Source organism: Herpailurus yagouaroundi, unplaced genomic scaffold, assembly GCF_014898765.1.
Source record: "Herpailurus yagouaroundi ecotype Mexico unplaced genomic scaffold, PumYag 142, whole genome shotgun sequence".
Lineage (NCBI taxonomy): Eukaryota > Metazoa > Chordata > Mammalia > Carnivora > Felidae > Herpailurus > Herpailurus yagouaroundi.
In genome coordinates, this window is record NW_024412397.1 from 58,153,293 (window position 1) to 58,174,418 (window position 21,126).

General features: G+C 44.9%; 1 long non-coding RNA gene across 1 annotated transcript in view; it reads left to right on the forward strand.

Annotated features, from left to right (window-relative positions):
- The first annotated feature begins 711 nt into the window (after positions 1–711).
- Positions 712–21,126, forward strand: part of LOC121033170 (uncharacterized) — an 83,306-nt gene continuing 62,891 nt past the window's right edge. Inside the window, exons 1-2 of the long non-coding RNA XR_005791737.1 lie at positions 712–1,080; positions 10,732–10,809. This is a non-coding gene — a long non-coding RNA (uncharacterized LOC121033170). The remainder of the gene's footprint in view (positions 1,081–10,731; positions 10,810–21,126) is intronic.

Below are 21,126 nucleotides of genomic sequence, written 5' to 3' on the forward strand. Positions count from 1 at the left end.
ATGCAATATTTGCCACTGTTCCCAAATATTCTCTCATTACTTCTGCATCACCAAACAATATCCTTTTGGGAGTTAAGATTTCAGAAATTACTGGTACCTTCTGGAGTAACTTGTCATTTGTTGCCCTTTAAACACATTTTGTTGTTGAGTAAGACACTATGGAATTTGGTTTATTTTTACTTCCCTTAACTGGAACTGTATTATGAAATGAGGTTTGCTTATTACCTCTTACCATTATTTTTTGTTAACTTAGAATTTTGGAAACTATTATTTAAAATATTATTTTTAAATTTCTGAAAAATTGTAAGCTTATGAATTGTAGTGTAAGCAGCCTAACAAAAATGAAATAGGAGGTATTATTCCTCAGCGGAGGAACTCCACGTCTCATGCCTGAGGAGGACAAAGGGAAACAAGGAGGAAGCTGAGCCTGGAGCTCAGAGCCGCCATTGTGGACCCTAGCCGGCTCTTGTCAAGCCCCTCAATCCCAGATTGATCTCCTCATATCCTCTCTCCAAGCATAGCCATCAGGATGGGTACAGCAGAAGCAGCCCTTTTTGAGGGCTTGAAGGGCTCTGAGGGCCCTATGACCCATGACCAGTGCAGATGTTTGGACCAATTAAGGCATCTCACTCATGTGCCCCAACATTTCTCATTCCCCATCATCCTTGCAACACAAGGGGCCTAGAGTCAGAGCAGGAATAAGCTAAGTTTGGTGGCCACCTCATGGTGCTCTAGAGCTGCACTGTCTGATAAAGTAGCCACTAGCCACTGTGGTTTTTCAAATTTAAAGTAATTAAATATAGATAAAACTTAAAACTCAGTTCCTCAGTCTAACTATTTCACATACTCTATGGGCATACGGGGCTAGTGGCTGCCATATTGAATAGTATCAAGTAGCTCCACGCAGAAGATCATAGAAGAGCAGAAGGTCATCCCAGTCATTGGAGAAAGTCCTCGTGGACAGAAAGTATTATATGTCCTACAGCTGATGATTTTGGGTAAGGAGTGCTGCTAGGTTGGTCTCAATGGAAGAAAGCCCTATCTGTTCTGACTCTGTCACCAATCTGGCTGTGGATTGGGGTAAGTCATCTCCTTACTTAATGCTTTCTGGAACTAGATTTTGGTTCATGATAGAAGAAGGGCAGCCTCACGTGGCACATGGGTCCTAGATCACTTGTTTTTGCATTGGCTTTTTATGGCATTAGTTTTATTGAACTGTGGTTTTGTATCATGCCTTCCACTTATGTAAGGACAATCATATAAAATTCAATACTGCATTCATTTCAGGGATATTTTTTAATATTTAAAAATTATATTACATAATTTTATCCTTATGAGACCCAATGGGGAAGTTTCTCTCCGGCCTCAGGACCAGGACAAAATGTGCTCCTCGTAAACAGCTAGTGGGCATTTAGATTTTAAAACAATGTGCAGATTGTAACTAATCTCATTTTCCTTTTCGTTTACACTGCAAGGAGGCTCAAAGCAGTAACATTGTAAGCAGTTAGGTTGCATTTGATGGTATTCATTCCTCTTTCCTAGTTGTATCTCTAATAAAAGCTCTTTTCAAACCATCAAAATATTTGGGGGAATGAATAGGAATTGGAATAAATTATTTTGTTAGGTGGGGGAAATAAATGTTTAGAACCTCCAAGCCCTCAAATACATAAGCATATGTATATGTATATTTGAAATATGTATATTTGAAATATGTATATTTGAAAGGCATAACCCGAAGCCCATGCTAAGAGAATCCATCTGTTGGGAAGATAGCCTTACAAAACTGTGTTGTAAGCAGACTTGACCTTAGATTTGGAAGTTTGATAGATACATATTTCTGGAATATAGCAAAAACCTAAAAGAAATTAGCGTGCCTGAATTTATCAACTCCAATGTTCTGAAGACTGAAAAATAAAAATATATCACTTTGGTTTTAAGCAGAGGGTTTTGTTGTTCTGGTTAAAAAAAGTTTTTGAATGCTTCTAAACTGTTGCATTAAAAGAGTTCTCACCCGGGGCGCCTGGGTGGCTCAGTCGGTTGAGTGTCCGACTTCAGCTCAGGTCACGATCTCACGGTTCGTGAGTTCGAGCCCCGCGTTGGGCTCTGGGCTGATGGCTCAGAGCCTGGAGCCTGCTTCCGATTCTGTGTCTCCCTCTCTCTCTGCTCCTCCCCGTTCATGATCTGTCTCTCTCTGTCTCAAAAATAAATAAACTTAAAAAAAAAAAAAAAGAGTTCTCACCCTTCTTGCACTAAGCATGATCTAAGAATACTACTTATTCCTAAATTAAGGCATAAAAAAACAATACTGAATATTATTTTTATTAAACATCTGAGAGTCTTTTCATATTTATAACAGAAATGAATGATCGCTAATATATCTGTGTCTTCTTAATCGTTGTGCCAAGTAACGGAGGATTAAATAATAATAAAGGATGTTTACTGAGAATTTAGTATGTGCCATGCGTTCTAGATTAGTGAACTATGGGTAAGGTGCCACTTATGCTCTCATTATACAATAAATAGATGAAATGTGGGGGCTAACTTCTCTGGGTCCACAGCCCCTCAGTAATAGATGGGACTCCTGTCTGAGACTGACTGCTTAGCTATGACTCCATGTAGTCGGCAGCAGAGTGTAAATGACCTGACTACAAGTTAAAGGTGGAGTTGAGAAAATCTCAGAGAGAGGATCCTGTTCTCACCAACCTTATACCCAGAAAACCCTTCTGAGCTCCTTCTCCACTGCCTAGAATGAATGAGAGTGAACCAAAGGCATGCACACAAAGACCCAGGACAGGGGAGCCTGGGTGGCTCAGTGGGTTGAGAGTCGGACTTCAGCTCAGGTCATTGTCTCTCAGTTCATGGGTTTGTGCCCTGGGTGGGGCTCTGTGCTGACAGCTCAGAGCCTGGAGCCTGCTTCGGATTCTGTGTCTCCCTCTCTCTCTGCCCCTCCCCCATTCATGCTCTGTCTGTCTCGCTCTCTCAAAACTAATAAACATTTTAAAAAACTAAAAAAAAAAAAAAAAAAAGACCCAGGACAGATGGCTACCCAAATAACTAGAAGAAACATTTCTGACCTGGCTTCTTATCATCTACTGTTGAAGAGAGAACAACACGTGATTAATTTCCCTTACACGTGATTAATTTGTTTATCACATATGTAATAATAATCATTCTGATTATCCAAGTATTCTGACACGAGATAGTTGCAACCCTGAGCAGGCTCAGTTCTCCTATCTCTCCACTTCCAATTCTATTAAACATGGACGGATAAAAGGATTTCTTATCAAAGTACCTTAGTATTTGATGGTGAATGCAACAAACAAATGCTGAACCGCTTTTGTTTCCAGCTTAAAAGGCAAGAAATTTTCCAGGGAAACTTCTATCCACATGTAAAGGCCTAATCCAAGTGCAGCTTCTACAACATAATTAAGAAATCATATTTGGGGGCAACTTTTTATCATTCAAAAATAATTAAATGCTAACAACTGCCTGGACATCTCTCTACCGATTGTGGTCCACTTCATCTTAGAAGATGCCTCAGTTATCCACTGAATAAACACAGGCATGTTCATTTTCAGGTGACCCATCTTCCTTTTCAAGTTGAGTAGAAGTGGTTGGGGTGTTAGTCAATTTTTCTATCCGTGTACCAGTATCATACGATCTTAATTACCATCGTTTTGTAAGACTTCCTTGCTAATCTAATGGAAAAGTCAATCCCCCACTCCCACTCCAGTCTCTTTTAGTGTTCCTCTACTCTTCTTGGGACTTTACCCTTCCATACATATTTTATTTTCTTAAGGATAGCAAAATTGACTAACAGAACGAAAGTGCCTAGAAACAGCCTCAAATGTATAGAAACTGATATATGACAGTATTGCAGATCACTGGAGAAAGAATGGGCAATTCAATAAATGGTTATCCATATGGGGGGAAAAAAAGTGGATGGGGTAGGGGGAGGATGGGTCAGATCCTTTTTAATTCAGTGTTTGGGAACTAGAGCATCTCAGCCTGAAGGGGGCTCTGTGGGCTGCCCCAAACTTCAATGCAGCCCGAGGGGATGGGACCACCTCTTCGAGAAGGAAGGATGCCAGGCTGGACTCGCCCAAGCCCTGAGTGCTGGCAGCTGCCTCTTACCGTATAAAGGTTCTTGCTGGCCTGCAGGACCGCCGGGTAAGCAGCCCCGGAGGAGCTATAATTCAAGCATGTTTATGATACTATCCAGCTCTCTTGGGATCTTCCCCTACCATATTTAGACTTTGGCTTCTATAATTCATTCCAAGTGAAAGCCGAGCAATTGCCTGCATTTTGGTCTGAGATTACATTTGCTGTTATAAATCTCGGTGATCCATTATTGTCTGTAAATATATAGATAACTAGTTTAGATACATGCATTTGATTAACATCTGCTGGGCTCCCTTCACGTCTGTAACTTTAGCATTCCCTCGTGAAAGTGAAGGAAAATAGTGTTCCCTGGGCTCCCTTCTCTCTCTTGCTCTCCAGAGGGGGGAAGAACTTGTCTTTAGTTGACCAGCTACCAGCCGATGTAATTCCCAAACCCCTCATCAACCAGCTACCTCCCACCTCACCCTACACCTCATTGCTCAGAGACAGGTGTGCTGAAGCATACCCTGAACTTCCCATGCATTCCAGCTTTGCAAAGTCTGGCAGTTTTGCCATAGAGCAAGGCATGATTGAGTGATGAGCCAACGTTAACAAGAAATACTTCCAGGGGGAACTTGTATGGGTCCTAAGAGGACCCTCTCAGAGAGTTTGCTATAGAAGGGCCCTCGGCAGACTTGGATGGTTCTTTCCATCCAAGCAGGCAGATCAAAAGCAAAATGATCAAACAGAGTCTTAACAAAGACATTGCGCCCGAGTGTGGTGAAGTGTGAATTTTGGAGCTCTGCTTATGTTCCAACTCCTTGGGGAGTCAGGTACAAAGGCAAATTTTATTGCAGTAATGAAAAAAGCCATTGATTTACATGATACTGGCAATGCATCTAGCCAGATGAAAGAACTCAAACAAAACAAGAACTAACACGCTCTCCCCCCTATCTCCTCACTCCTCCTCCTTTCGGGAATGTGAGTTTGGGAGAAAACCCAAAATTATGATTTGCGCATAAGGCTGATAGCACTGGGCAAACATCAGATGCTGCCTGGTCCCACCCCTGGATTCATCCTGCTGGTCATCAATATGGACAGAGTGGCAGGAGGAAGGCCTCTTGCCAACTCTAGCTGTCCTGTCTCGCCCTGGTCCTATGTTCCATTTTTGACAATTACCTGGATAAAGATATAATAGGCATGGAGAGTGTAAATTTCCTGCTTTCCCTGCCTGGCATCTGAACCCCCTTCTTATGTTAGGGGAATTGCTTCCATAACAAGCCCTGATGGGAGGCAGAGCTCACCTCCAATACTAGGTCCTGAAAGTACCAGATACTTGCATTCCCATCTTGGGTGCAGGTAGGTAAGCTAGGCCGAGCCACTCAGGCTAATGCACCCCTAGTTTTGAGCCAGAGCATGGGAACTCAGAGAAGTGACAGAGGCAAATCCTTTCTGGTGGCAGGAGATGGGCCGTGGCAGCAGCCTCTGGGTTTCTGGGCAGCACTGGCACACCACGGGGCCTGTGTCCACGATCCAAGGCCACGGGCCAGGCAGGTTGGGCCACCCAGGCATAAGAACAGTGACATCCTCCATAGTCGGGTTTTGCCCCCTGGTTTGTGACGGCATCTTTCTTGGTGCTCAGACTACTCTTTCTCTGCCATGGCCCCAGTTTCTGTGGCCTTCCCAGTGAACCTGTGAGCCACCCTCCATCTTGGCAATCAACCATTTCTCTACTTACCTCAGCCAGAGTTGACTTTGTTGCTCGCAACTGAGAACATTGGCTGGTAGCATGCCTTTGAAATCTGCCAAAGGCATGAAGCTGGAAGGAAAGCAATCTATTGGATGACAGAATGAAGATTAAAAAGATCGTCGGGACTGAAACCTAAAAGGGTGATCTCAAACAGGAATAAATGCATGTGCCCTGACGTTGGACCCAAGAGCCAACTCTGAGATCAGATTTGAGCAGTACTTCTCTGGCCTGAGTTGGAAAATACACTTTCAGGAAACAAAGGGACCCCCTTCAGGGTTGATCTTAGTTGGTTTTTTTTGTTTTTTTTCGTTTCGTTTTGTTTTGTTTTGTTTTGTTTTGTTTTGTTTTGTTATTGCGTTGCTACTCAAATATAAAGAAACATAAAATTAGGTATGAAGTCCTTATGATCATGGCTCGTTTACAGTTATGAAACCAAAACAAATTTACAAATTAATTACAAGGAGAACTACAAAAGCAATAACATTCAAATTAACATCATTAATTTCATGCGAGAGATGATGATGTTTTGCTGAAACTGGATCATTGCTCGCCACATGGTTCTGGTACCAACTGCTGTGGCACAGGGGGTTTTGAAATGGGGGAGGCCTGTCTGCAGGCTTCTAAGCCAGGAATCCACTGAGCCCAGGGCATCCTCATATTCATCACATTTCTTCGTCTTCCTAATTTTTGACAAGGGTGTTCTGTCCGTAGAGCTGGGCTTTTATCTTGCTGCTCTGACTTGCACTGAAATTCCTTCTTCCCTCAAATGAATCCCTCCTTAACTGAGTCTTAATGCCCTGGGATGGAACTCATTGGCCCATCATGAAGTCAATGTTGGCTCCTGATCAAACCAGCCGAGGCCAGGAGACAAGATCCAGTGATGCTAAGACGATGGCCGCCTAAGCATTCAGAAGGATGGGGAGGGGGGGTTGCAATACAGAGCTGGACACCAACTTCAGAGAGTAATATGCCACGGAGAAGTCCTACATTTTTACTCTAGAACTAATGCCACGGGAATTCTGATGCATGGCCATTAGGAGACATGCATGAGGATCTTCGCTGAAGCATTGTTTGTGGGGGCAGGGTGTTGGAGATGACCTGGTTCCCGTTGCTGGGAAGGCAATTCACAGCAGATATGCACCATGGTCTACTGTGTGACAGTTAGAATCAATGGAAGTCCACGCATCAATGGAAGTCCTGCTCACCAACAAACGAGACAAAAGCCATTTGAGGGCCAATGATAATGATGTCCCTGAACATTAATGCTTAATGAGTGTTTACATCACCAATCTGTGCCCAAGGTAAAAAAGAAGAAAAAAAAAAAAAAAAAAAAAAAAAAAAAAGGGAAAGAAGAGAAGAAGAGGAAGAAGGAGGAGGTAAGAAGGAAGAAAGAGTTCTAGATACTCCAGGTATCTGCCACACATACAAATTACAGAGATTCTTTCTAAAATCTTATTTCACAGAACAAGAAAACGTATTTTCAAAGTTTCCATTAGCAATTCTGGCTTTAAAAGGCAACAGGAATATTATTTGAACCCTAATTAGGAACAGCTCTTTGCTGTAAAAGATGTAGCCTGACTGAGAAGAAGGTACCATGGATAGATAAAGATTGGGAGAGTGTCAAACTTTTCAGATTAAAACACTTTTTCTTGATTAATAAAAATTACATTTAAATCCCCCCCTCCCCCATAAAAAGAACAGCTATTTGGACTTTAGCAGTGCCTATCAAAAGCCTGCCTAACTTCCCACAAATCTACATCTTAAAAAGTAACCCAGCTGTGATGTGTCCCCACTCTTTGATGTGTCCAAATGCAAGTCTACCAACCCTGATTTGAACATAATGAACATGAAGCTATTGTTTATTGCATAATAAGTTCACACACAGCTTTATCTTTTCAAACCCGAATAGGCTGTGCTATTTCAGTTACATCTGAGAGAGACACTCTAGTCATGATTCATGAAAACATTTCATTAACGGATGGTAGATCTTGTCGGGCGGGGGGGGGGGGCCGGGGGAGACTGAGACGTGCACTCCTGACCTGAAAATCCTTCCGTACAGATGGAGTGACATACCAAGTGTCACAATGGGTTGCTAGTAAGAGATGCTAAAAAAGTGACATTTCTTTCTAACCAGACATCAAACACATATTCAATAAGGAAATGACGTCCATAGTCATCTTGGGATCGATGAAAATCTTTTAAGACTTTGCAGAGAAGTTTTAAAAATAATGGCTTTGTGTACACAAGAATCACCACTGGTTGATACTTAATGCCAAGGCATAAAAATAAGCTTGTTATGGTTTGGCACTGAATCGAGGTTTCATCTTAAATTAAATCATAGCGATAAGGTCCCTATTCTCAATATGCAAATAAATTGTATGACATCTTTCAGCTGCATGCAACAGCTACTGTCTTAAAACTATCTTCTGTGAGGTCCCATACTAGGTAAAGTCCCCATTTATGTAACTATCTGTCATATTATTCACGGTATAAATAGTTTGCTTCAATATCTATGTGCTATTCCAATGTCCCAGTTCCTTGCAATTAGGCGGAACCAGTTTTTCTGGTCAAAAGGCTGTGAGTAGGAGTGATGAGAGTCACATCTGATCTAAGTAACTTAAGACCTGTTGTATGGAGCTCACCTGTGAGTCATTAGAGCGTCTGTCAGCCTGGGTCTCTGAGAAACCATGACGGGCAAGCTCCTCACTGGGTAAGGAGGGTGGATGAGAAAGAAACCCCTGTTCTGTTAAGACACCGAGATATGAGGCATATTTGATTATTGCAGCATAACCTGGTCTATACTGACCAATATTCAAATTGAATGGCTTAATTAACAAATAACCTAATTTATCCCATCTTGGGAGAAACAAAACAAAATTTAAAAGATAACTGGCATTGGAAAGTTAAGTGACAATTTTTTTAAAAATACAGAAGAGGGGGCCCTGAGTGGCCCAGTTGGTTCAGCATCCAACTCTTGATTTCAACTCAGGTCACGATCTCACAGTTTGTGGGTTTGAGCCCTACATGAGACTCCTCACTGACAGTCACGAGCCTGCTTGGGATTCTCTCTCTCTCTCACTCTCAAAAATAAATAAATTTTAAATAATACAGAAGAAAAAATTCTTGAGGTGACTAAGTGAACAGTGAGTGAGTAAGGGCTCCAAGTTCAAAAGAGGTGTCACTGGGCTGCAGGGCTGGAGTAAGATTAATAAAATAAGGTGGGCTTTAAGGTAAGCCTTGTAATTTAGGCCAAATTTGGAGAGGCTGGAGCAAGAATGTGAGTAAGGATCTGCAGTTAAGCGTGGACCTTCAGGGGCCCCTCAGTGGCTCGGTAGGTTGAGCATCTGACTTCAGCTCAGGTCATGATATTATGGTTCATGAGCTCGAGCCCCACGTCGGGCTCTATGCTGACAGCTCAGAGCCTGGAGCCTGCTTCAGATTCTGTGTTTCCCTCTCTCTGCCTCTCCCCCACTCATACTCTGTCTCTCTCTCCCTCAAAACTAATTAAACATTTAAAAAATTAAAAAAAAAAAAAAAAACGGACCTGCAGTAGTCCAAAGAGAGTGGAAAGAGAGCTTCTGTTAGAAGAATAACTGGAAATAATGTTTGAAGATATTTTAATATCATAATGTGAAGCCCACTGAAAACTGAGCTAAGGATTTTGTACTTATATAAAAGGCAACAGAGAATCCTTGGCTTTTCGAATATTAAGCTGAAAACAGAGTGAGAGAGAGAGTGGGGTTCACTTTCAACGGTAAGTGAAATTTAGGAGCTTAAACTGACATTAACGTTCAGGGCAGATGTGAGGACTGGACTGGACTCCCACCTAGAAGTTGGGAGAAGGTTCCCTGGGGTTATGGTAATGAAAATAGAAGGCAAGACAAGACATGAAAGTCATCATGAAGAATCTATAGATATTAGTGACTTAGCAGATGCAAGAAGAAGGGTGACTATCAAGTCATTCATTCATTCATTCATTCATTCATTCATTTATCCATCATCAAATACATAGTACCCCCCACAAGTCAGACACTATTCCTTGGAGGGAATGTGGGGTTTACAGGACAATTTAATGAGAAATATGATAGCATTCTTTTATACTGATAGGCGTGGTCTACTAGAGGAGGAAATTTGACAGCGCAAGAGTAAGAAGAAATAATTACAGCAGAAAACTCCTTGAATAGGTAGAAGGCAATAGGATCCAGAGAACTACTGGAGGCCGTGTTAAAGAAGACAATTTTATCTTATAATCTGAGGGATTATTTCAGTTTTATTTGTTTCCTGTGTCACGTTAATAATGGAGTCTCTGAATGTTATCTCTACTTTCTATTTTTGACTAAGCTGAATTTGTATCTATGCTTCTTGTTGGCAACTATGATGAAAAAATTTAATGTTTTAGATGCTTTAGAATGCCTGTTTTAGAATAGTGGTGGGGAGATGATGTGGGAGAGTGAAGAACACTTTTCAGGGATATCAATGTCCTTTGATTGGTGATATACAGAAATTGGATGATTGATCTAGTTGTCTGGTGGAGTGCTTCCAAGGAAGCCAAAACATTGCTTTACACATACCACACCACCTTAAAAAACCTCAGTCACTGTCAGTATGTAATGGTTTTGTTTTAATTGTGAAACTCCTCAGTTTATCTACCAATGCCTCTTCCAATCTTAGTTGTACAACTTCGGACATATTCCAATTTCCTCATTTGTAAGATGGGGGTAGTAATACTTCCCTGACCGAAGGTAGGTGCTCACCGAATGCAATATTAGGCCAGCTGTTATCGACTTATAGGACATTCATTCCAACTCTTTCCCTTTGGGGAGAAACCATGTTGTTTTGATAGTACTAATTCTACTTCTAGCTCTCTCTTTCTCTTTTAGGAAGAAAGCATCTGGAAGTCACCTTGAATCCATAAGGGGAGTCAATCTTAAGATAAAGCTGAGAAAGACCGAAGAGAGGTAGGAAGGAACCAGATCTATGATGACACGTTTGAGTTACTAGGATCAAGCCAACATTTAAGTCAGTTATAAGAATTAATTTTCATTGTTTTAGCCCATATGAGTTGGATTTTCTATTACCTATGTCTTGAGGGAAATAAAGAAACAAATACAGACTCAAAGTATACAGTAAGATTTTGTCATTTACCAACAGCTGAATGCCAGAGGGCAGGAGGAAGCCTTCTCCAGGCAGACCCAAGGAGACCATTACCCTCTCTTTCCTTGACTGGCTGTTAGATTAGAAGTCTATATTCACAAGTATGGCGGGAGGTGAGTAGTGGTGAAGGGCAATAGGTTTTTTCGGTCATAGTAACTCCTAAGAATAGCTCATTATGGCAAAGGGTCATAACATAGCAAAGTGTGTGATTTTGAATAGAAGGCAATCAACTTGGAGAGCTTGTTATACAATGCTGATGAACACCCTGCGCAAAGGAATCACAATTCTGTCCAAGAAGTTTAACACCCAAGGCTCTTCGTGTGTTCAGGCTTTAAACTTTTCTCAAACTATGTGATGCCTAACTCTGTCTGTAACGGGGATGATAATAACAATAAAAGGTTCTAATTGATACACAGAATAAAGTCCAAACTCTTTCATCCATCTTCCCTGTGACAGCCACTGGGAAGGATGCTGGGGGAAAATAATGAGCAAGATGAGAATGTCTCTGTTCTCATGGAGCTTACGCTGCAGTGGAAGACACAGACATTTACATTCAAAGACTTACAAATCCAGGAATCATACACACAAACAAAATATCAGACCAGTGGGAGAGCTATAAAGGAAAGACATATGCTGTGATAGCACCTAAGTGGTGAGTGACGGCCCTAATGTTCCCTGACACACTCTCCTATGAATGGTGGTAGTGGCTTGTTACCCATGCTTTGTCTCTTATCCTTCACCAACTATTTGAGTAACTTGTCACTGATGATTTCATTAACTGTTAACGTCGTTATTGGATTGTCAGTAGGAACCTTCAGGTAAATCATGAGTAAGTCAATTTAACTACCTGTGAGCAACTCTTTTTTTCCCCCCCTTGAGAGGGTTAATGTCTAATAGCACTTGGTTAATTTTTATTTATTCAGTGGTTAAAATATGGAAGTATTGGAAGCGATGAAGAAACAGGCCTACTTCTGCAAAATCAGAGAAGATGTAAACTGATACAACCAGTTTCAAGGACTATTTGGCAATAGCAAAATTATGTGTATAAACTTCAAATGTATATTTTGTAACACAAAATTTCCATTTCTAGGACACTCCCCTACACAAATATTGATGGGTATACACAAAGGTTCTTGTATACAGGTGACCATTGCATCATTGCCTTTAGCAGCTAGGTATTAAGCACAACTGAAATGCCCATCTATATAGAAACAGGTAATTTATAGAACATCTATATGGTAAAATACTGTGTAGTTTTTAAAAAGAATGACAATTTTTGTAGAGGGATATAGATCTCCATGGAATATTGGGTAAGAAAAGCAAATCATAGAACTGTATCTTGTGAGTTTTCATTTTTGTAAAAAGTAACTAGAAGCATGTTTATCTGTGCATGTATATATGTAAGAAAGACCCGTGAAGATAACAGCTACCTCTAGGATGGGAGGATGTTAAGGGAACCTTAATTTTTCACTGCAACCTTCAGATGTTTTGCACTACTACTAAAAGATTTCTTTAAAGACTGGAAAACAATAGTTACTTGCTTAAGCATGTTCTGGGGGTTCTGGAGGCTCTAGCCAGCATAATAAAAAAAATTTAAAGCAATTAAATATACAAACATTAAAAAAGAAGGCAAAGACCTGTACATTTGTGATAAAATGAACATCAATTGGCAATTTTATTATTTATTTATTTATTTATTTATTTATTTATTTATTTTAAACGTTTTATTTATTTTTGAGACCGAGAGAGACACAGCATGAACGGGGGAGGGTCAGAGAGAGAGGGAGACACAGAATCTGAAACAGGCTCCAGGCTCTGAGCTTTAGTACAGAGCCCGACGCGGGGCTTGAACTCACGGACCGCGAGATCGTGACCTGAGCTGAAGTCGGATGCTTAACCGACTGAGCCACCCAGGTGCCCCTCAATTGGCAATTTTAAATTGAATCAATGGGAAAATAGTTCAATGGTAGCCACTTACTAAACACCCACCCACCCACACACACACGTAAGTAAACCATGAGTATGCATATATGCACATAATCACATTATGCATATAATCATATATGCATACATACTTTATATATGCATATATACTCATACATATAATCATATACGCACGCATACATGCATGCATAATCACAAACTAATGCAAAACTTTTAAAATCTATTGGCCAGAAGAGTAAGGAAGAGAGGTGGAACCAGGCTTGCAATCCTGCCCAATACACCCGAAACCACAGTGAAAAGTCAGTAAATCCCTGAAAAGTCTCACAAATTTCTCCAGATCTAGAGAGAAGGAAACAGTATCATAAATCTTTTTTTTTTTTTTTTTTTTGACTGAAGAATTACTAGAACACCTGCTGGGATGAAATTGGTAGATGTGGAGCAGACATGGGAGGACATGGGACAATGCTAATCCTCAGCCTGATACATAGTAGGGGAAAGTCCTAAATCTGAAACATGGTTGTTTAATAGCATAATGATGCTGAATGGTTAGCATCATTACTTTACTGAATTCCAGAGAAAAATTTTCTAAAACAATGTATGTTGAGACAAGGACATATTTATAGAAAAGCTAACGATTCTTTGCGGGTTCACTGCAGTTCCTTTGTTCTATTATATTCAGGTAAAATTTGTTAGTGTCAGGCGTTCTGCGGGGTGAAGTTAGGAGTTAGAGTCAAAAACAATTTTTGCAGTTTAAGGCTTTATTGGGAACTAAGGTTCCGGGCGAGGTTCCGTGACTCAAGGAGGGAGTCAGGGAAGTCGAGCCCTGGTATGGTGGGATAGGGTTTTTAAGCTGTAGCAGTTCCGGGTTTAGGCTCCGGTGGGTCTTTCTCGCGTGCCATGTTGTGCTGTCGCTCGGTAATTGGTTGACCTTCAGTTCGTTCTGGAGAGCCGCTCGGGGCTTTCCCTTGGATTGTGCTGGCGCTTGGTGATTGGTTGACCTTCAGTTTGTTCCGGCGCGCTGGCGAGAGAGCCGCCCCCTTCCAGGGACATCCTAACATTCCAACCTCTTATTGGTGATAATGGGCGATGGATCTGATCTGGCTGCTTCCTGCGGTGTAAGGGCGAGGCCATAGTATGTGGGTTCTGAGGGTGGAATGCGGGAATAGGGCCGGACCACCATCTGATGAAATGCGACCCGGGAAACTTCCTGAATTTGTTTCCGTACGAAACGGAGAAAACAAGGTAAGAACATATTATACAGATAGCAACTAGTGGGGTGACTATGGGGAGGAGCCAAGTTAAGAGGGGCGATTGCCACCAGGAGGTTAGGGGGTCTGAGGATCCTGGGCTGGTGGATAGTTTTTTGGATTTCCTTTAGGTGTTCTATATTGGTTTCAACTAAGCCTGATTCATTGAGGTAGTAGCAACATTCTTCCCTCAGGAACAGGCATGTTCCCCCTTTTTCTGCCGTTAGGAGATCTAAGGCTTGTCGGTTTTGTAGAGTGACCTGTGATAGGGACTTGATCTTCCTTTGTAAGGCAGATAGGGAGGTTGCTGAGGCTTCTATTGTGATTTGGAGCCTATCTGACACGTCCCTGGAGGAGGTAATGGAGTGTGCAAGGGAGCTGGTCCCAACCCCATAGGGACGTGGCTAGGGATAGTCCGACCATTAGTGGGAGGAAAACGGCTCATTTTTGGAGACGGAATTCGAGGAGTTGATGGAGTTCTTCCTGTCCGTATAGGGTGAGTTGGGGGAATGGTGACTGGGAGACCGATAAAAGCATTTTGGGGCATTTGTTTATAAGCTGTGCCATTACACCAATAGAATCCCCCTGGGGGAGGGTGGTGGCTAGGCATAGGCAGGGGGGAGGGGCAAGTTGGGGAGGCATGAGAGGAGTAGCATATTGGGTGAGACGTGTTGCTTTGAGGGGTCTCAGTGAGGATGGGAATCTGTAGAGAGATTTGACTTCTGGGGTGGTTGATGGAGTTAGTGGTGTTGGGAAAGGGGGTGGGTAATGGGACGGCTATTACTGGATCCTGCTGAAGGGATGCACAAAGAAAGCAGTGTGACAGGTTGGTTAAGCCTGAGTGGTTGAGCAGGATCGCTCCTTGTCTGATTAATGTAAGCCATGAGAAGGGATGTTGTGCAGGGGGTGTCTGTAGTTGTGTGTTGAGCTGGTCTTCTTGGTCCGTGATTACTTGGGTAAGATCTTTAAGGTTGGAGAGGGAAGGAGACATAGAGGGCTCATAGGTTCGATAGATGGTTGAAGAGGCGATGGGGTTAGAGAAATGGCTGTTTTGATACAGTTTGCCCTTTATTCCGGTTTGCCAGCGGGGATCCCATGGATCAGGGACAGTAAGGGTAAAGTTGCCATTTTTTAAGCAGAAGCGGACCATCCTTGGTCCTGTGAAGCAGTATAGGTTGAGCCAGTGTCTGTTACAATAGTGATGGGGCATCCTCCATATTGGTTGGGGGAGGTTTGGGAGCATATGTTGTCGGTTCGGTCATATAAAAAGCAAATGGTGGGAGTAATCCGCGTAGAGGCTTGGAGGGTGTTGAAAGAGGGGAATTTAAGGTGACTTGATTTAGGCACCCAACAATGGGGCAAGGGGTAGAGGATATGATAGAGGTGTGTCCATTAAAAGTTCCGGATAGGTAAAAACACCCCACCTATAGGAGGGTTGTGAGGGCATAAGGGGGATGATATTAACAAGGAGTAACAAGGGAAGTATCATCATGATATAGAAGTATGGTTGGTAAAAAGGTAAAGGAGATTTCGACAGGGGAGACATTGGAGAGTTCCCTGAAGCCAACAGTCGGAGACCCAGGAGAGAAATAAGGGGAGGGTGATGGGGTCGGATGAGCGGGAGAGTTGTAGCTCGTGTAATATTGTGAGTGTGAAGGTGGGAAACCGAGGGGAAGGGTCCGTCATGAAGGGGCCTGTCAGGTTAGAGGGTGAGGGGGCCGGTTGGTTGGGAGGTCCACAACTCTTCTGGTATAGGGGGTAAAGGGGGGGGCCCGTTTGAGGTCGGAGGTGTGAACCCACGGGGTGTGGCCCGATAATTTAGCAGCCGTGGGGGTTGTGAGTATGACTGTGTAGGGACCCTCCCGCCAGGGGGGCAAGGGTTGGTTTTTGTCTTACTCGAAGGAGCACTGAGTCTCCTGGGTTTACAGGTAGTGAGGGAGAGGAGAGATCAATGGGAGCTGGTAGAGTGAGGTCAGCGTACTGGCGAATCAGGTGTCAGAGCAGGCTGAGGTAAGGGAGATAGGCAGCCAAAGGAGGCGGATCTTTTGGTAGGGGTTGGGGTAACAGGAAGGGTTGCCCGTATAGGAGTTCAAATGGGCTGAGGCCTGTGGGTCCTCGGGGAGCGGCTCGGAGTCGGGTGAGTGCTATAGGTAGGAGTTGAGGCCAAGAAAGCCGAGTCTCTATGGGGAGTTTAGTGAGATGGTCTTTTATGAGGCCATTGGCCCTTTCAACCTTACCCGAGGACTGGGGGTGGTGTGGTAAGTGGAGTTTCCAAGTAATACCCAAAGCTTTGGAGACCTGTTGGGTGACTGCTGAGATGAAAGCGGGCCCGTTGTCAGACTGTATCCTTCTCCGTAGACCAAAGCAGGGAATGATGTCCTTGAGTAGGATCTCAGCCACTGTGGAGGCCCCTTCAGATGAGGTGGGGAAGGCTTCTATCCACCCTGTAAAGGTGTCAATTATAGTAAGGAGATACCGTAATTTTTTGTGTTTTGGCATGTGAGTGAAATCTAGTTGCCAGTCTTCGCCCGGGAGATGGCCCCGCATCTGATGAGTGGGGCCTGGGTGCTTCATTCTCCCTTGGGGACTGACTGCGGCGCATGTGGTGCATTGTTGGTGTGTTTTGGCTATCAGCTGTCGTAGGTGGGGGTGGTACACAATGGGCTCAAGGAAGCGGAAGGTGGCCTCCGGCCCAATATGTAGGGTTTTGTGGATTTTTGTTAGTAGGGAAGGGACTAGACTATTTGGGAGGGCCAGTCGGGGGCCCAGCATGATCCAGCCTGCGTTGGTGTGGGCATCGGGATGGGCCATGTATTGTTTTTGTTCATCTGGGGTACAATCGGGAGTTGTAGCTTCGGTGAGGATGCCCATAGGAACTGGGTCAAGAGAGAGAGCTGTTTGTCTGGCAGTGTTGTCTGCCTTGTGAATTCCTATAGCTATCTCTGTGGTTAGGGGTTGATGGCCCTTGCAGTGGACAATGGCCACTTCCTGTGGGAGTTTGAGGGCCTCAAGGAGTTTCGCCATGAGTGGCCTGTTGATGACGGGGGTACCCTTCGTTGTGAGGAATCCTCTTTCTTCCCATAAGTGGGAGTGTGTGTGTGCAATAAGGAAAGCGTATTTTGAGTCTGTGTATATTGTGACCCTTTTGTTTCTGGACAATTGGGGAGCCCTAATGAGGGCTGTGAGTTCAGCCTTCTGGGATGTGGTTCCTGTGGGTAGTGTCTGGGTCTCTAGAGTTTGGTTTAATGTAACTACAGCGTACGCTGCTCGTCGGTGGCCCTTGCAGTCAACTAGTGAGCTGCCGTCTACAAATAGAGTGAGATCAGGGGAAGTGAGGGGAAGGTCCTGTAAGTTAGATGGAGGTTTGGAGAGAATATCTATAAGTTCAGTGCAGGAGTGGAAGGGTGGCTGTGAAGTGTCTTTGGGGTTGATTTGTGGAAGTAGCATGGCAGGATTGAGTCTGGGGGAGAGTTGGAGAGATATTTCAGGATTTTCAATAAAGAGCAGATGGAACAATTGTACGCGTGATGGGGAGAGGTGTGCCAGGGCCTTATGTGTAAGGAGATCAGATAGACGGTGCGATGAAAGTACCATTAGGGAGCAGTGTAGGGTGAGTTTGAGTGCGTCTTGGGTTAGGGTGGCTGCTGCTGCAAGTGCTCTGAGGCAGGGTTGCCACCCCCTGATGGTAGGGTCCAGTTGTTTAGAAAGGTAGACGACAGCTTGTAACTTAGGGCCACACGGGTGGCCTTAAGGCCTTAGGGCCACAGGGTTAGGAGCCCTGTTGCAATTCCAGCCCTCTCATCTGTGTATAAGAGGAAAGGCTTTGAAACATTAGGGAGGGAAAGGACTGGTTGAGTGACTAGAGATGTGACCAGCCGTTGAAAGGCCCTTGCAACTGATCCCGGGCTGGAGAGTGGGCCTTGGGGGGTTTCTTTGGCTGCTTTGTATAGGGGAGCTGCGTGTATAGCAAAGTTAGGGATCCAGTGTCGGAAGAAGCCTACTAGACCCAGGAAGGAGAGGATTTCGTCTGCATTGGTAGGTGGGGACAGGGTCTGGAGGGCTTGGAGGCAATCTTGGGTTAGGGCCTTGGTAGTAGGTGTGAGTGAGACTCCCAGGAATGTGACTGCATTAGTCCAGATTTGGGCTTTGTGTGGGGAGACTCGATACCCCAGGTTAGCCAGGAAATTTAGGATTTGGACTGTATCTTGTTTGGTGTGGTCGAAAGAGGTTCACATAATAGAAGGTCATCTACGTACTGTAGTAGAGTACAGTGACTGGAGAGTGGGGCTTTGAGGCGATCCCTGGCCAAGGCCTGCCCAAAGAGATGGGGACTATCATGAAATCCTTGGGGAAGTACCGTCCGTGTGAGTTGGCAGGCCAGAGAAGTGACTGGATCTTGCCATGTGAAGGTGAAGAGGAATTGGGATTCAGGATGTAAGGGAATGGTGAAAAAGGCATCTTTGAGATCAAGCATTGTAAAATGGGTCACGGATGGGGGGATTTGGGAGAGGAGGGTATATGGGTTGGGCACTACTGGATGGATGGGAATTACAGCTTCATTGCTTATTCGGAGGTCTTGAACTAGTCTATATGAGCCATTTGGCTTTTTTACAGACAAGATTGGGGTGTGCGGGGGGAATGACATGGGATTAGAAGGCCCTCCTTGAGTAGGCGATCGATGATGGGCTTCAGGCCTAGTCGGTGGGTGTGGGAGATTGAGTATTGGGGTCTAGACGGGAATTGTGATGGATTTTTGAGTCTAATGAGGACAGGTTGGTGATGGGTGGCAATTGTTGGGGTGGATGTATCCCATACGATTGGGTCTTTTGGGAGGTCTGGGTGTGGGTTAAGGCTGTGGTCTGTGTCGTCCATGATAACAGCCAGTAGATGAGTGGGGGAGGGAGAGGAGCAAATAGCTGGTAAATGTATAGAGGCTCCTAATTTACGGAGGATGTCTCGGCCTAACGGGGATGGGGCAGGAGGGGATGACTAGGAAGGAGTGGGAGAAGTGGAGGCCATCCAGGCAGCAGGTGAGTACCCGTGTGCATGGGGGAATGGAGGGAGTGCCATTTATGCCCATGACCGAAACGGAGGATGGCGTGGTGGGGCCGGAATAGCTCGGCAGAACGGAATAGGTAGCCCCGGTGCCCAACAGAAAGGAGATGGACTTACCCGCTACCTGGAGTTTTACCCTGGGCTCAGCGTGGGTCACCGGAGTTACTGAGTCTGGGCCTCGTCAGTTGTCATCCTCCATCTCCAACAGTTGGAAGGCAGAGTCCAATCCGGGTGAAGCCTCGTCACGTGGAGGCATTGCAAGTCTGTTGTCCCTTGGGTTAGGACAATCGGATTTCCAGTGGCCCATTTGTTGGCACAATGGGCATGGACTGGTAGGCTTTTTGGGATGGGGACACTGACGAGACCAATGGCCTTCTTGGCCACATTTAAAACAAGGCCCTGGAGGGGGCCGTGGTCCAGAGGGCTTTACTGCGGCTGGCCTCAGGGCAGCTACCAAGGCTTGGGTTTGTAATTGTACCTTTTGTTGGAGACGGGCCTGTCGCTGTTGTTCTTGAGCTTCCTCTCGGCCATTAAAAACTTTAAAAGCCATCTTTACCAGGTTGGCCATAGGGGTTTGAAGGCTGTCTTCGGTCCTTTTTAGTTTTCTTCAAATATCAGGGGCTGATTGGGAAATAAAATAGGTGGCCAATACCGTGGCCCTGGGCAGAGGTGGTAAGGTCTAGTCTGGTATATTGGGTAAGTGCCTCTGTGAGCTGGCTAAGGAAAGCTGCGGGGCTTTCATGGGGGTCTTGTATTATTAAAGTTTGTTAAAATTTACTGATTTGTTTGAGGTTGCCCTCATGTCTGCTAGTAGGCATTGGATCATCTGGTCCTGGCGCCGGTGACCATTGCCTGCATGTTGGTCGTTCCAATTGGGATCGGGGCCGCCGGGAGGCATCAGCTCCTAAGGGCATAGTGGGGTCGGTCACGTGGGTTTGGTCTGCATGTTCTCTGGCTGCGGCCTGGATGCGCTCCCTCTCCTCAGGGGTGAGGGTAGAGGTGAGGATCACATGAATGTCATGCCATGTGAGACTGTAGGCTTGGGCGGGGGATTGGAATTCCTTAATGTATTGGGTGGGGTCTGCTGAGAATGACCCTGGTCGCTTTTCAATGGCAGACAAGTCTTGGAGGGAGAAGGGGACGCGAACACGAACCAGGCCTTCAGGCCCTGCCACCTCACGGAGAAGTAAGATGGCCGCTGGGGGTAACATGGCCCTTGGGGTCTGTTCGCTGGGAGGGGCCTGAGTTCGGGATGATATGGGAGGCGAGGGCGGGATGGCTGGAAGTTTGGGGTATGGAGGGGGGCAAGGGCCGGTGGGTGGCATGGCTAGATCCTCTAACAGGTGGGAGATCGGGGAAGTTGGTGAGGTGGGGTCATCGGGAGGTTGTGGGCGGGCAAGGAGCACACATGCAGAGGGGCAGGAGGAACATAGGTGGGGGCGAGACCTGAGGTCCCAAAAGGCCATAACATAGGGTATTTCTCCCCATTTTCCCAGCCGATGGCAGATATTGTCCAGATCGGTTAAGATCTGGTATTGTAAAGACCCCTCAGGTGGCCATTGAGAATCATTATCTAATTTGTACTGAGGCCAGACTACAGTGCAAAGGCGGACGAGTCGGTTACCACGAGGTTCGCCTTGTAAGCCTAGGAGCCGGAAGTTTTTTAACAGCATTGGACGGGAGTAAGAGATCGAGGCGGTTTAGACTCGTTACTCCCCATTGGCGTGGCAAGGCGAGGCGTCCCTCGAGTTTCGATAAGGGGGCCTTGCGGCGTGCGGAGGAGAGGAGACTGACTTGGGAGACGTCTCTCGTGGGTGTCAGCCGTAGCCGGAAGGGGGGAAGGAGGGGTCTGTCCTACTTACCGGCTCCTGTAGG